This window comes from Quercus robur, chromosome 5, assembly GCF_932294415.1.
Source record: "Quercus robur chromosome 5, dhQueRobu3.1, whole genome shotgun sequence".
NCBI classification, from domain to species: domain Eukaryota; kingdom Viridiplantae; phylum Streptophyta; class Magnoliopsida; order Fagales; family Fagaceae; genus Quercus; species Quercus robur.
Window position 1 is genome coordinate 73,501,577 of NC_065538.1, and position 14,836 is coordinate 73,516,412.

Genomic DNA, 14,836 nt, shown 5'->3' on the forward strand with positions numbered 1-14,836 from the left:
GCTGCCATAAACTTGAACATGACCTGCAAGATAAGATGTTAGAACACAACTGAAACAAAAAAAATAAATAGTACTCTACAAGTTGTTATGGACGAGGAAAAATACCTTAAATAGATCATGGATGGTGGAACACTTGAATTCTTTAACAAACATGTCATAGCAAGCCATGACATCCTCATGCTTCACCACTGTCTTGAACCTGCTCCAAGCTAGGCTTTCACTCCTAAGGAGAGTCCGAGAAATGTCAACAAGGTCTTCGACGACAAAAGGGATTGTGGACAAGTTCGCAGTAGGACAAGAAGCATCAGGAATAGACGCATCAAGAGTAGACACATCAGGAGCAACCTTAGATGAAGAAGGATCAAGCTCAACAACTAGAGTCTTCACTGAAGTAGATGAGCCTACATTGGACAACTTAGGCTTAAGTGCATCAATTTTTTGCTTCTTGGGAGGATGACAACTCAGGAGGTTTGTCTTATCGATCATCTTAAACACAGTCTTCCTTTTCGCTGAAGAACTAGGAGGCATAAGTCTCAGGGTCCTTGGAGCATTTGGAAGAACCCCAACAGGGACGACCTCTTTAGGGTGGACGACCTCGTCCCCAATTACAATCTGTTTCCCCTTGTTCTTTTTCATAGTTTCCATTCTAGTTTCCATTCTCGAAAAACATAAAAAGCCAAAAAGATTTAGATGAAGAAAATACCAAGAGATAAAAAATAATAAAGAGAGGAAGAAGAGGAAAACTTACATCGACGAGTAGTAAGCTCGTAGGCTAGAGCTTCTTTAGAAGGAATAGGTCCAAGGCCCCAAGCTGCCAGACGAAGGATTACCAAGGAATGGAAGTCTCTATCACCAAAGGAATGAGATCTTTGAACTCGACCCAAGTAAAAGTTGCTCAAGGATTGACGAGCTACAACTGAAAAAGGAGAGGAGAAAAGAAGAGTTTAGACAAAGATGTGAGAAATTCAAGACAAAGCTAATAGGCCAAAAATGTATCGACCCCTTTGGTAAATTAATCAATTAATTATCCAAGTTAATTAATTAAGTCAATTTAGCATGCAATAGCGTGGTAGCACAAAAAAATCACCAAATAACTAAATGTAGTTGAAAATAAGTTTGACATAGGTGTTTTGTTTACGAATGGGGAAAACCACCAGGGCAAAACCCCATCGGGTGAATTTAAGGTCACCACTGCCGAGAATCCACTATTATCAATCACAAGCGGTTACAAGTAAAAAGAATCCCAGTACCTAATACCAACTTACATTGAACCCTAATACCAACTTTGAACCCTTACCCCAATACCTAATTGGACTTGTATTGTAGCGGCAATCTCTCTATTCAATGCACGAATCCTAGTAACGTGACTAACCAATGATGCATGGATCCTAGTACGTGACTAACACACCAACTTGAGGAAGATATTGGTTGCAAAGTTCTTCAGTTCATCCAACAATGAAGATCAGGAAGCTCCTTAGTTACAAAACCCTTGGCGTAAAGACGCAGTAACTTAGAAACCCTACACAAATACTCAAGGATATTCATGTAATTAGATCTGGAAAACCTGATTTCATAATTCTCGATAGATACAGCTTGTGTCAAGCTTGTGTCGAGCTTTAGCAGTAATTCTCAATAGAAAGGATTTTGTCGAGACTTTTGTCGAGCTTTAATGAGCAGCACATTCTTCACTTGTTTCTTGGTTAGATTTGCATGACTTCAATATTAAACTTGAACACTTGTTTCTTGAAGTACTAAACCCATCCTAGTTCTACCCAATTACAAGTAAAGTGCATTTTGTCAAAAGATTGGCCAATTACATCAAATATGTCCTTAACAAAAGCTAAAGTAACATACCCTTAGAAGGTAGATGACCCATGGCACCAACGTAAGGAGGGAATGTATCCCTACCTACTTCAACAGGGTCACCAGCCCAGGACCCAAAAGCAAAGAAAAATTCCCTCTTCCATAACCTATTAGACGAGGGAAGAGATCTAATCATCCTACAACTAGAACCTCTATTTAAGAATTGGTAAAACCCAAAGGAGTTGTTGATCTTAGTAGGTTTGTAACAATATAGGAACTCGTCCACAGTAAGGTAACAATTCCCTTCAAAGATCTCCCTCCACGAAAGTTGCATTGCCACAATGATCCTCCAACCACTGGCTGATTCACCCCGTCACCTTTGATAGTCTTTTCCTTTATTTTCAAGTCATCCAATTGTCATTGAAACTTGGAGCATTCAGCCTATTTATTTCACACATCATTAACTAAGATGGGTGATTATATCATAATATGATGCAACGTCATACATACTATATCCCATATAAAGAATAGTGTTGATTCGGAGATGTGTAGTTGTAGACATCCCATTTTGTACCAATTAAAAATTATAAGTCTCTTGCCCCAATAAGAAGCTTGAAAAATGTTTAACCAATGGTAATTGGAGGATTCTTAATAGTTCAAAATAAGTCATAACTCAAAAGTCTCAAAACTTCTTTAAATGCAATATTGAAAAATGACATTTGCTCACTTATTTACCAATATTTCTTTAACTACAAATAATTTTTGAGTGAAATTTTGTACATGCAAGTTATATTTTTAAACTATGTAAGAGAGTGTGTGTGACGGATCTTACAGTACATTTATGTGAAAAAGCCTAAGAACACTAAAAATGAAAGCTTTAACACTTTAATGTCAAGAGAAAGAGAGAGCTTAACATGGAAAGTAAAGAAGACATTGGAAATACATGGAAAACTCATTGAAAGGGATGAAAAACCACAGGTGAGCAAGGGAATGTCCCTTACTCTCTTCTAGTCTCTATTATGTAAAGAAGAATCAAGGTTTTTGTAGAATGGCGGTGTTCTTCTTCCAAAGAATCCCTTTTTCTCTCTACCTCACTTTCCTACCCAAACTTTCTAACTTTTTCTCTTCTTTTCTCCCTAGGTCCTTGCCTTAATGGCTCAGTAACATGTTCCTCTTATAGTCCAAGGAATGTTACTAGGTACATGAGGACAGATGTCAAACCGTTATTCCTCCATTTGAATCTTAACACAGCTACTGTACTATGTAAAAGCTGGAGGAGAGATAAAGCATGCCAATGTCAGGGTAGTGGAACTGAGGGCGACTCTGCTACAACATGAGGGCCAAGTCTTAGATAAGGAAGGGGACATTAGGGATGTTAGGAGTGATACACATGTCTTCAATAGTGGTCCAATATGAGCTCAACCAATAAGGGGTGTTCTATAGAATTTAACTATGGGGGGTCGCTATCTCCCTTTTGTGCAAGTGCTGGTTGTCCATGTCAGGTGCAAATCTGACTCTTCCCCAAGATGGTCACACCGTTGGCATAAGCTAAAGATCCCTCCTTCAGTCAGCGTTCCTTTTCCTTTGCTCACAGCTGCTCCACATGTACAGTCTGAATCCAACCATGCCAGCACTCTCATATGCTTTGACTTGTGTAATGTACAAATTTCTTGCATCATAAATTGCATGTCTATGGCTTTAATATGGACGCAAATTTGACAACCAATGTTGGTTTAAAAAGAGTGAAAAATGTTCATTTCAAATTAAGGAGAAAGCGGTGTCAACATGTTAGAGTTGCGTATACATTTACATAGGTGCATGCACTCCCATGCAAGGCTGCATATGCAACCTTCAAGCATGCATACGTAACTTGAGACCCTATTTTTCCAAAAATGGGACCTATTTATTCAATCTTGGATTGAGGGCACTGCCCAATCATCTTTACAACATTTTTGGAAACCATAGAAACTCTAATTTGAGTCTATAAATACCCATCTTATACCTCAATTTCGAGAGGATTCTAGAGATCTAGAGAGAGGGTTTTAGCTACTATTCTCCACCAAAAAAAGAATTGTTTTTCCTTTAATTTCTTCACACAGTACACTAGCATGATTTTTATTCTTCAAGAACCCTTCTCTAGAAGTTATTTTAGGTATAGAACTCATTTTTAATCATGTTTGTTAGTTTTTAGACCCCTGAACAAACAATGTTTAACTTGATTTTATGGCCAAGTTATTAATTAAGCCAATTATGCAAGCCTTCGGTTAAAATAAATCAAAGATATTATGAAAAATCTAAATAACATAAGATATGATGACCTAGGAAAACCAATGAAACAAACCAATTTCAAGGTAAAAAAAACCTGAGGGGACCAATCCCAAGAAGAATAATCCACTATCAAATAGAAGTTTATAGTCAAGAATATTTAATTTGTAGTGAACTTAACTATGATTATCAAACCTAACTTTTGAAACCCTCAGACTTCTTTGATATGGACCTACTCCAACATAAACCTTTAGTTCATGCTTTACTCTTCAGTAAGAATATTTAATTTGTAGTGAACTTAACTATAATTATCAAACCTAACTTTGAAACCCTCAGACTTCTTTGATATGGACCTGCTTTAACATGAAGCTTTAGTTCATGTTTTTCTCTTCAGTATGCTTGATATTTAAAGCTTAGGTTGCAACTTGATTCCACTAGTATTTATGGTATAAGAATGATCTCCAGTAGATGCTTGAAAGAGTAGAAGGCACAGAACCTCTCAGAACTCAAAAGAGTAGCTCTCCAAGACTTGAAAAATGTGCTTTAGGGTTTTCTTTATATATGAAGTGAATCTCAACTGAATCCCTAAACGTTTAATGGGCTATTGGGCTTTATTTAAAATTTTTGTAGAATCGTGTCTCGATTAGTCAAAGCTTCTTTTCGATCGATCAATTGAGCCAGTCTGATTTTGAATTCTTGAGCCTACAACTTGTGTGTGCCTGAATTCTGACTTGCAGCACTTTAAGCAATGTCTAATATGACCTATAGATACTATGATCTATATCTAGAAAAGTTTATATACACGGTTTGCCAATAAGCTAAACATTTAGAACCTTACAATGTTTTCAAAAAATTTCAAAAATCATTTGCTGTTGAGTTGTGATAATCAAGTTTTAAAGATTAATTCTCAATTCCCTTGCAATCATAATCCAATATTCTTGTTGTAAGGACAAAGATGTAGATCAAAAATCGTAAATAAATGATCCATAAGCATGGCAAGTCTTCTTTATGAGTCTATTCTTTGCTAAATAATATCAACATAATATTTCTTGTTTAAGATTGTTTGTTTGAATGTTTGTATGGTTTGAGTAATAATCATGAAATAAAGTTAAATATGTAAAAGAAATCAAAAGATTCTTATTTTTAGTGCTTACCAGTGTCTCCGATAGTCTTCAAAAGAATTTTTTATTAAATAAATATGAAGATGTAGATTAGGGTTTTATTAAGTTATGGTTTTTACATAACATTTATGTTGGCTTTATTCCATGAAAAAAAAGTGTTGTAATTTCATTAATTTATTTCATTGTATTTTGTGGGTTTTAATTGTAATGAGTTTAGTATTAAGTTGGTGAAGATTCCTTAAGAAGTTGATCTCATGACTTGGCTCGTGACTGCAACACCCGCAAAAGGTCATGTGAGGAGCACATGAGGAAGTTCAACAGTTAGTGTGTTTCATGAGTCACTCGCGACTTGGCCAACCCACGAGATACACTGACCAACTGGATTTTATGTGTGACTTTTCTACCTTTCACCCACACTATATATACCTTCATTACCCAAAAATTGAAAGGAGGCTATTCAGAAGAAAACCCTAGAGAGGTTTCTACAACACTCACCATTTTAGAGAGAGCTACTCATCCTTAAGTGAGAATTCCTTTGTAGTCTCTTCTCCTTCCCCTCTCCCATTGTCATACCTTGAGAGGAATTTGAACCCAAACATAACCCACACCTATTCAAAGTATAGAGAGTGTTTTGGAGCTTGGGAAGCATTGGGTCTTTGCCAAAATAAGCAAATGAGGCTTGGCGGTGCAATCGGGTAGTATTGCGGGATATGAGAAGCTAGAGAAAACAACACTCCTAGAAGTTCATTGGTTTTGTGTGAAAAAACATGCTTTCTGTGTGTTTTTGCGACTCATCTCGCAAGTGGTCTAAGTCCCACCCCATTCACAAGTTTAAATGGTCTAATTCTCAAGTTTTTCAACTTTGGATAAAGAATTTCGTGACTATGTCGAGAATGTATCGCGACTTGAAACTGACCTGCGACTCATCTCGCAACTCAGCTCACTACTCGACTCGTAGGTCACTAACTCATGAAAATGTCGTGACTGGCTCGTGAGTCACTGGCTCATGAAATTCCCAAAATCAACTTATTAAAGGGTATTTTGTGGTTCTTTTTTTTTTGAAACATTATTCCATCTTCTCCTAAACCCCTAAATCAAAGTTTCTACATCAAAACCCAACTAATTTCAATTATTTTTCATTCCAATAACATCTCTAAGGTAATGTTTAACTTTTTCATTGATTTTAATCCCTAGATTATGTTTTTGGGGGGTTTTGTGTTCATAGTTGGGATTTTCTTAAATGGGGGTTGGAAAACTTAATTTTTGTATGGGCTATGTTTCTTTTGTGCATTTGCTTTGGATGTTGGCCCCTTGTGGGATTCTAATCATGTATTAAGGGTAGTTTTAATGATGTTCATGCATTGCATTGCATTACATTCTTGGTATATGTATGCATGCTAGCGTCGCTAGGTGTTTGATGAAATACCTCTTAGGCATTTTCTCACTTGTTTTGACTCCGATTAGTACCAAACTTTGGGGATTTTCGTGTTTCCTCTTTAGGAACATGTTTGCTACGTTGGTTGTATATTTTACACACCTTGCTCCACATGTGCATTTTCATGTCATCTCATGCATTGCACTTAGACACTATGTGTACGCACCTTTGCTACCCTTGCCATGCCTTGGTCTATATCTTGTTTCATCATCCTTAGCATATCATTTTTACCTTATGCTTTGTAGCATTGTGTATTTAAGGTGTTTTGTCTTTTGTTTGAGCTTCATTTCTCATTCATCTTGCACCATATATGCATTTCTCCCCTGTTCTTATATTCATTTTGAAAACTCAATAGTAAAACTACTATAGTTTGATTAGACCCCCAAATTAAAACTTACTGCTTAATTGCTTTTACTTTACTCAACTAAGTGCGGAATAAGAATAAACAAAACACAATTAACCGGGACTACTTACTGGTACATGGACATATGTAATTAACAATTGAATGTAAAGTACGAGTAAGGGAAAAGAGATGCAAACACAAAATAACACAACGATGTGTTATCGAATAGAAAAACCAAAGTTCTCGGTATAAAAACCTCTACGTAATCCTCTAAGCCAAAATGATTCGTTAGTGAATAAAGTTGGAGTACAAGGATATCTAAAAGACTCTCTAAGCCTAATCTAACCAAAGTACTTAAACCCTCCAAGTTCCAGCTCCCAATGAACTTCACCGAGTCATATCTTCACTAGTTCTTGGAATCCCAAAATTAGCTCCAATTTCATCCACCAAAGAATGGCTTCATCTAATGCTTCCCATGTGCACCAAAACAACTCACGACACTCAGATTGGGTGAGGTATGTGTTTGGGATAAAAACCTCTCAAAGAATATGGAATTAGAGAGGTAGGAGTAAAGGAAAATTAAGAGAAATGTGTAGAGAATGTAGGGTTACAATCTCTAACTCTCAAATGGATTTATACAGTTTTCTCTCTGAAATTCTCCTTACAATTTCGTGGGTAATATGGGCTTATATAGTGTGGGTAAAGAAATGAGGAAAGCACACAAAATAGGCTAGTAGTGCAAGTCGCAGGTCATCTCATGAGTTGGCGAAGTTGCGAGCTGACTCTTTTGCTTCTAGCATATGCTTCTCACGTGACCTTTCGCGAGTTGTCCACTTGCGAGTCAATCGCAAGCAAGTCACGAGTTGCTCTATTCTTCACAATTCTTCACCAATTTCACACACTAAACCATTACGTTGAATCCCACAAACATACAGGGAAATGATTGAAGAAATACAATCAAATTTGACACAGAATTAAAGCCAACATAACATAATTAAAAATCACAACTTTACAATCTCCACCTTTGGCTATTCTGTGACAAAACCCCTAAACAGACTCTAGACTTAAATGTGAGTTTGGGAACAAAGGCAAGACTCACTCACACTTAACTCTAAAATCTATGAAGAACTTGTAATAGATATACCTGTAGCCTGAAACACTTGCACACAACAAATAAGCTCATTAAGATTGAGACAAGTAGAAATCAAGACAAGTATATAGAACAAGTAAATTGTGATCAAGTAGATACCAATTGAATTATAATAAGAGCATAACTTGATCAAACAAGAATAGTCATTAAGAAATGACTACAATAAACATATCAAGTAAATGAACATCCGAACACACAAGCAATTAAGTGCATAGTAAAAACTAATTGCATGTCCAACAAAAGTATGATGCAATAAAGAGAACTAAAGCAAGAAGGCAATAAATAAACTGAATGCATCATAGAGACTATATAAACCTAGTGCAAAAGTACTAAAGAAAACCAAGTTTTAAACTAAAGTACTGAAAGCTTAAATAAAGCAATGTAAATAAAGAAACTAGCTCTAGGAAGATTTCTACTCCCCCTTAAGCTAAAACTACTTCCCCTTTCAGACCGAAATGGCCAAAGTTGCTACTCATCTGGATCCATGTCTCTAAAGCAATCGGAGAGATAGGTAATCTACTATTGGAGTGGTCGGCATGCTCATTAATGGACCTTTGCATGTGGTCCAATATAGCAAGAATCTGATCAAGTCGATCCGGAGCCTAAGCCTGTGTTTGTGGTTGTGGCTGTGGTAGGGAAGGAAGAATGTCATCTGGACCAAGTGTAAACTAATCAATCTCCTCATTGGTGTCACCACCTGCAGTTGTAGAGGTCTCAACTTGTGACTTCTTCCCTTTTGGTCCTTTATCAAATCCCAGAAGACGATATCTACTCCTAATCATAGTTGCTGATGAAGTAGGATCTTCCCTCTTCATAAAAACCCAGCTAGTTGGAAACTTGACTCTGTTTTCAATAAGAATACTCATGATCAAGCTTGCAAATGGTAGAGTCATCCGGACCTTCTTCTTCTTAACACATTGGCAAGCAAATGGTAGATGTGTGCACAAATGTCAATGTCCTTTCCTTTGTATAAATCATGAAGGAACAAAGTTCTTGGTTGGGACAATGTTGTCAAATTTTTGACCAGATACAAGTTGAAGATCATGATGTATGCAAGTGCTCTAACTTCTAGAGTAAAATCAACTGTATGCATGGTCTAAATACTAGAACGTTCTTGTTTACCACCAAGATCCGTTACTGCTTCTGCAATCCTTGTCCTCCTCTCATCATAAGGTAGAGATGACTCTAGAACTACTGTACGAGATTGAAGCAAATTTTGGATTGATGCAGGGGAAACTGTGAACTCTATTCCTTTTACCCAGTAGTCCATCTAACGAGCATTCACAACCGCATTCGAGAAGAACTCTTGACCTAGTGGTTCACACACATTCCCAAAGCCAAGAAGGGGAGTCCATGTTCTCTCCCTAAACACTTCTAGAATGAAGGTATGAGATAGTGACTCAAGATTGACTTCTCTCTCTACAATGAACATAGCCTCCTTGTAGAAGTCAGTGAATGCGGAGCAAGCATCTCCATTCCTAAACCTTTAAGCATCATAGCTTACATGCAGGCGCTTAGTAGATTGATTTGCAGTGGTTTTCTACCTAGGAGCCACTTACATAAACAAACAATAACCAACAAACTATACAACAATGACAACAAAATTGATTAAATGCAAGTTAGTCCAAAAATAAAGCAAAACACTCTAAAATCTAAGTTAAAAGAGTATAAGCAATGAAAAATGACATGATGTAGATGCTAGATAGACAAAATGAAACAAAATCATGAAAAATAGTATGACATGTCGAGGGTGATAGGGTGTGTGCACCAAGGGCAAGCACACAAATAGGCTAGCAGTGCATCACGCGAGTTGGCCAAGTTGCGAGATGCCTTCAGGCACTTGACTCTTTAGCTTCCAACATGTACTTCCCATGTGACCTTTTGCAGGTTGTCCACTTGCGAGTCAGTCATGAGTTGCTCTGTTCTTTACAGTTTCTTCACCAATTTCACACACTAACGCATTACATTGAATCTCACAAAAATACAGGGAAATGGTTGAAGAAATACAATCAAATTTGACACAAAATTAAAGCCAACAACAACATAATTGAAAATCACAATTTTACAAAAAAATAACTCAAATTTTTTAGGATTAGGTTGAGATGAGACTCGTGAACACCAAGGGTGAGCATTACATGTTTCAATTCCATATGAAGGATTTGTGGATGCCTAGATGAACGTCACTATGTTACTTGTGCCAAGGGGACATGATCGGTATAATAAAGGGTGAAGAGCATTGTTAACAAAAGAAAGTTTTAATTTTCACATGAATGTATATCCCATTAATTAATATGCATTGTGTCGTAATTGGTTCATATTTAGTCTCGTATAGTGAATAAGGTCTTTAAGCAAAACCTTCAAGAATGCTAGCTTGAAGCAAGTACACACACAAAAATTAGCGTATGTCAACAAACAGTTTGTTGTGTAAGATTTAAGTCGTAGGTTTCGGTATGGGTGTGGGTTGTGTCCCCAACCACAAGATCTTGAGATGTCTCAATACCTATGTTGTTCACTTGAATAATAGTCAGTTAAGTAGTCGTCTGGTGTATACTATAAAAGTAGTATATTGTGAAGGGTTTGATTAGTATAGAGTAGTGACAGAAGGGTGCGGACAAATTAGCTACACCGATATATAGGTTTCATAGATAAGAATTAGCATAAGGCAATGATACATGCTAGCTGCCATAGGGAACTCCATTGATTATATTGCGGTCAATGGGGACATGTTATTATACATTATGATAAACACACAATAATATGGTGCACCCTCATGAATATAATTCTCTATTTCATAAATTATGTTGTTTTTTTGTTAAAAAATTCTCCTGTGAGTGGTGTGGTTGGTCAAGTAGTGTAGTCTCACATTACTAATGAGAATAATGAGTAGTTAATATAATATATAGGAACACACTTAACCTAAAAGCGTTTCAGTTAAGTGATGTCCTTATAAGTTATATTAACCTCTCAATCGGAGTCTTTACATGGTGTTCTCTCCCCAACATTCATAGGTGTAGTTTATGTGGAGATACACATCCTTTGGGCTTTGGATAAGATTAAGGGTGTGCATCAAACTCACTAACCCGACAAAATTGACCCAACCCTACCCTACATCTTGAGTTGGTTTTTTGTGGATTGGTGGGTTGGGTTGGGTTAGAATATTATTTAAACCTTGAGTCGGACAAAATTCACGTCGATAGTTTTTTCAACACATCTGACCTAATCCAACCCCCCATATGTATAAAATTTCTTTTATCACATTTTTTTAATTGATTTTGATATTTTGAGAATTAGTTTTGAATAACTTAGAAATTTGAAATACTATAATTTAAGCATATTATATGAATTGTAATAATTTATTGATTTTTTTTTTTTTTTTATATAATTGATGAAAACTCATTTTCTTACAAGGTATAAAATATGCGTGCACAACCCATCAACCCAATCCAACCCATGTTGGGTTGAGAATTACTGAACCTGACAAGGTTAGGTTGGGTTGGATTGAAAAAGCCTCCAACCTGACCCAACCCAATCCATACACACTCCTAAATAAGAGATATATATATATATATATATATATACTCACCAATGGAAATTTCCATTCGTATGGGATATGTTATTTTTTATAAATACAAGGACTCTCATTTTACTTGGACATCTAATTCTCTCTACAATTATAAAATTTTATGCATTTGATAACCACCAAAATGGAATTGTCATCCACATTTTTGGTTAGCCGAATGGAAAAGTGGGAGGATAGAAAATGGAGAGAGGTGGAAAAGTGGGAGGATAGAAGAGATTTTAGTTTCCCTTGTTTGTATTTGATTGGAGGGGTGGAAAAGTAGTGGAGTGGAAAAAAAAAATTTGGTTGAGAAGAAAAATGGGAGGATAAAAAATAAAGTTTGTATAGATTTACTTATATGACCCTTATTAAAAAATTATGTCCAATTTAATAAAAAATAAAAATAAAAGAGTTAACAACAAAAAGAAGGGCAATCACCCAAAAAGAAAAAGCATGCCCAGTACAAAAGAAAAAAAATCTTAAAAAAAAAAAAAAAACAACAACAACAATGCCTAGTTAAACAAGAAGGAAAAAGAGAGAGAAAAAATCCCAACCAAACCAAAAAAGACAAAAAGAGAAGCATTTATCAACCTCCCCCCCACCCCCCCAACAAAAGAAAAAATAAACAAATAAAGGATCAATGCAAAAGAAAAATCAAATAAGAAGAAAAATAAATAAAACACAAAAACGAAGAATGGATTAGCAAAGAAAAAAAAAAGTCTAAAAAGTAATGTTTGGGAGGGACAACTGTGTCCAAAACACAGCCTCTCTTTTTCTCTCTAATTTTCTCCCTAATCTAGGGATAAAACATTTTGGTGGGCCTGCGGAGAAAACACCCGAGCTCCACTACTTCTTTTTTCCTCCTCCCTTCCAACCAAACACTCACTAAAAATGCTTTCTCTCCACTTTTTTCTTATCAATTTTCCATCCTCCCTAAAATCCCTCCAAACAAACATACCTTGATTTAGGCCCAAAAAAATTGATTACCATTTCTAGGCTTTATCTTTCTTCATATACTTTGAGTTATTAATTATGCCATTCCCTCAAATATTTGTGCTTATATTCCTCATTTTTTATCCTATTAGAGATATGCTTCTAATTAATACTCTCTTCTTTTTTTCTTTTTTCTTTTTTCTAATGCAAATACAGCAATTTCTAGAAAATATTGTGCCTTGTGGAAGGACATGTATCATGCCATGTGGAAGGTCATAGCAAAAGGTATGATCTTATTTTCCTTTCGTGTTTGAATAGTATATATTATAAGAGTTTTGATCAATGAATAATTGCAGTAACCTTTTAATTTTACAAGCTAATCTATATATACAAAGGAATAAGCTACTAACTGCCTAACTAACTTTCCTATCTATTTGGATCTTCCCTCCAAAATCGGTTATGAACAATACACCAATCACAAAACTACACGTGTCCATAACTAATATAAAGCTAACTAAAACACCATCCTAAATTACAAGTAGCACAGCAAGCAGTAAGTCTAAAAACTACAGTCATTTATGTAGAAGCTAATAGCAGTCTTCCTTCCAATGCTCTATTTCTGCAGCTTCAGTCCAGGTTTGATCTCAAATTTCTTACTAACTTGACTTCAACTACTCAAACTTACTTTCATCAACCTGGCCCTTTTGATTCTCCCCCTCAAGAGGAAGAGGGGAATGTATATTCACCATGTTCATCTTGCCCAGTAGAGAAGAAAATTATTGTGACCCTAATGCCTTTGTTAAAAGATCTTCCACTTGAGACTTAGTTCTAACATGCAATAACCTTATCACTTTGGCCTGTACTTAATCCTCGAAAATATGACAATCTATCTCAATGTGTTTTGTCCTCTCATGGAAAACAGGATTAGCCCCAATATGCACTGCTGCTTGACTGTTATTGAAGAGCAAAGCTGCTTTAGGATAAGGCAGTTGAATATGTTTGAGAAAGCTTAACAACCATACAATCTCACATACTGCCACAACCATTGCCCCATATTTTGATTCTACAGAAGACCAGGACACAGTCTATTGCTTCTTGGATTTCTAGGAAACTAAAGAATTCCTAAGAAAAACACAATATCTTGTGGTTGATCTTTGAGTATCAGGGCATGTAGCCCAATTTGTATCAGCAAAGGCTTTAATGTGGAGCTCTAACTGACTTGAGAACAATAAACCCTAACCGGGAGTGCCTTTGATGTACTGTAAGATTCTATTTGCAGCTTGTAAATGTGGTAATCTAGGCTTAGCCATGAATTGACTTAGCCTATGAATAGCAAAGGTGATATCTGGTCTTGTAATGGCCAAATAGAGTAATCTTCCAATCAATCTTCTATATGTGTTAGGATTATTCAATTCCTTTCCTTCATATTTGTTTAGCTTTAGATTATGATCAATAGGCATTTTTGCTGGCTTGCAACCCAACATACCTGCATCATCCAAAAGCTCAAGAGCATACTTTCTTTGACAAAGATTTATCCCTTCCTTAGACCTTGCCACTTCCAAGCCTAGAAAGAACTTCAAATCCCCTAAATCCTTAAGCTTGAATTGCCGATCTAGCAACACTTTGAGATCTACCACAGCTTGCACATTGTCACTATAAGTACATCATCTACATAAACAAGTAATGCCACAAAAACTTTAGAATTATTCCTTACAAACAATGAGTAATTTGCCTTGGATTGATGAAAACCCAACTGAATCAAAGCTTGAGAAAACTTTGAAAACCACGGTCTAGAAGCTTGCAAACAACCTCCCCCTTGCTGTGAAAGCCTAATGGCAAAACCATGTAAACATCTTCCTCAAGATCCCCATGCAAAAAAGTATTGTTCACATCAAGTTGAGATAAGTTCCCACCCTCTCATAGTAGCCACTGCAAGAAAAGTTTTAACAAAAACCATCTTGACAACTGGTGAAAAAGTTTCTGTATAGTCCAGCCCCTCTCCCCAGGTGCCTTTAGCAACCAACCTATTCTTATACCCTTCTATAGAGCCATCAGCCCTATGTTTAATTTTTATAGACCCACTTGCAGCCTATAGGTTTCTTGTGAGTAGGTAAGGAAGTAAGGGACCAAGTATTGTTTGCTTCCAAAGAAGCAACTTCAGTTGCCATAGCATTTCTCCATTTAGGGTCTTTAACATCTTGGGCATAGGAAGTAGGTTCCACATCAG

General features: G+C 36.3%; 1 protein-coding gene across 1 annotated transcript in view; it reads left to right on the forward strand.

The window, feature by feature from the left end:
* Positions 1-14,836, forward strand: part of LOC126727019 (uncharacterized) — a 70,039-nt gene that overhangs the window by 14,013 nt on the left and 41,190 nt on the right. The gene's annotated exons all lie outside the window — the stretch shown is intronic.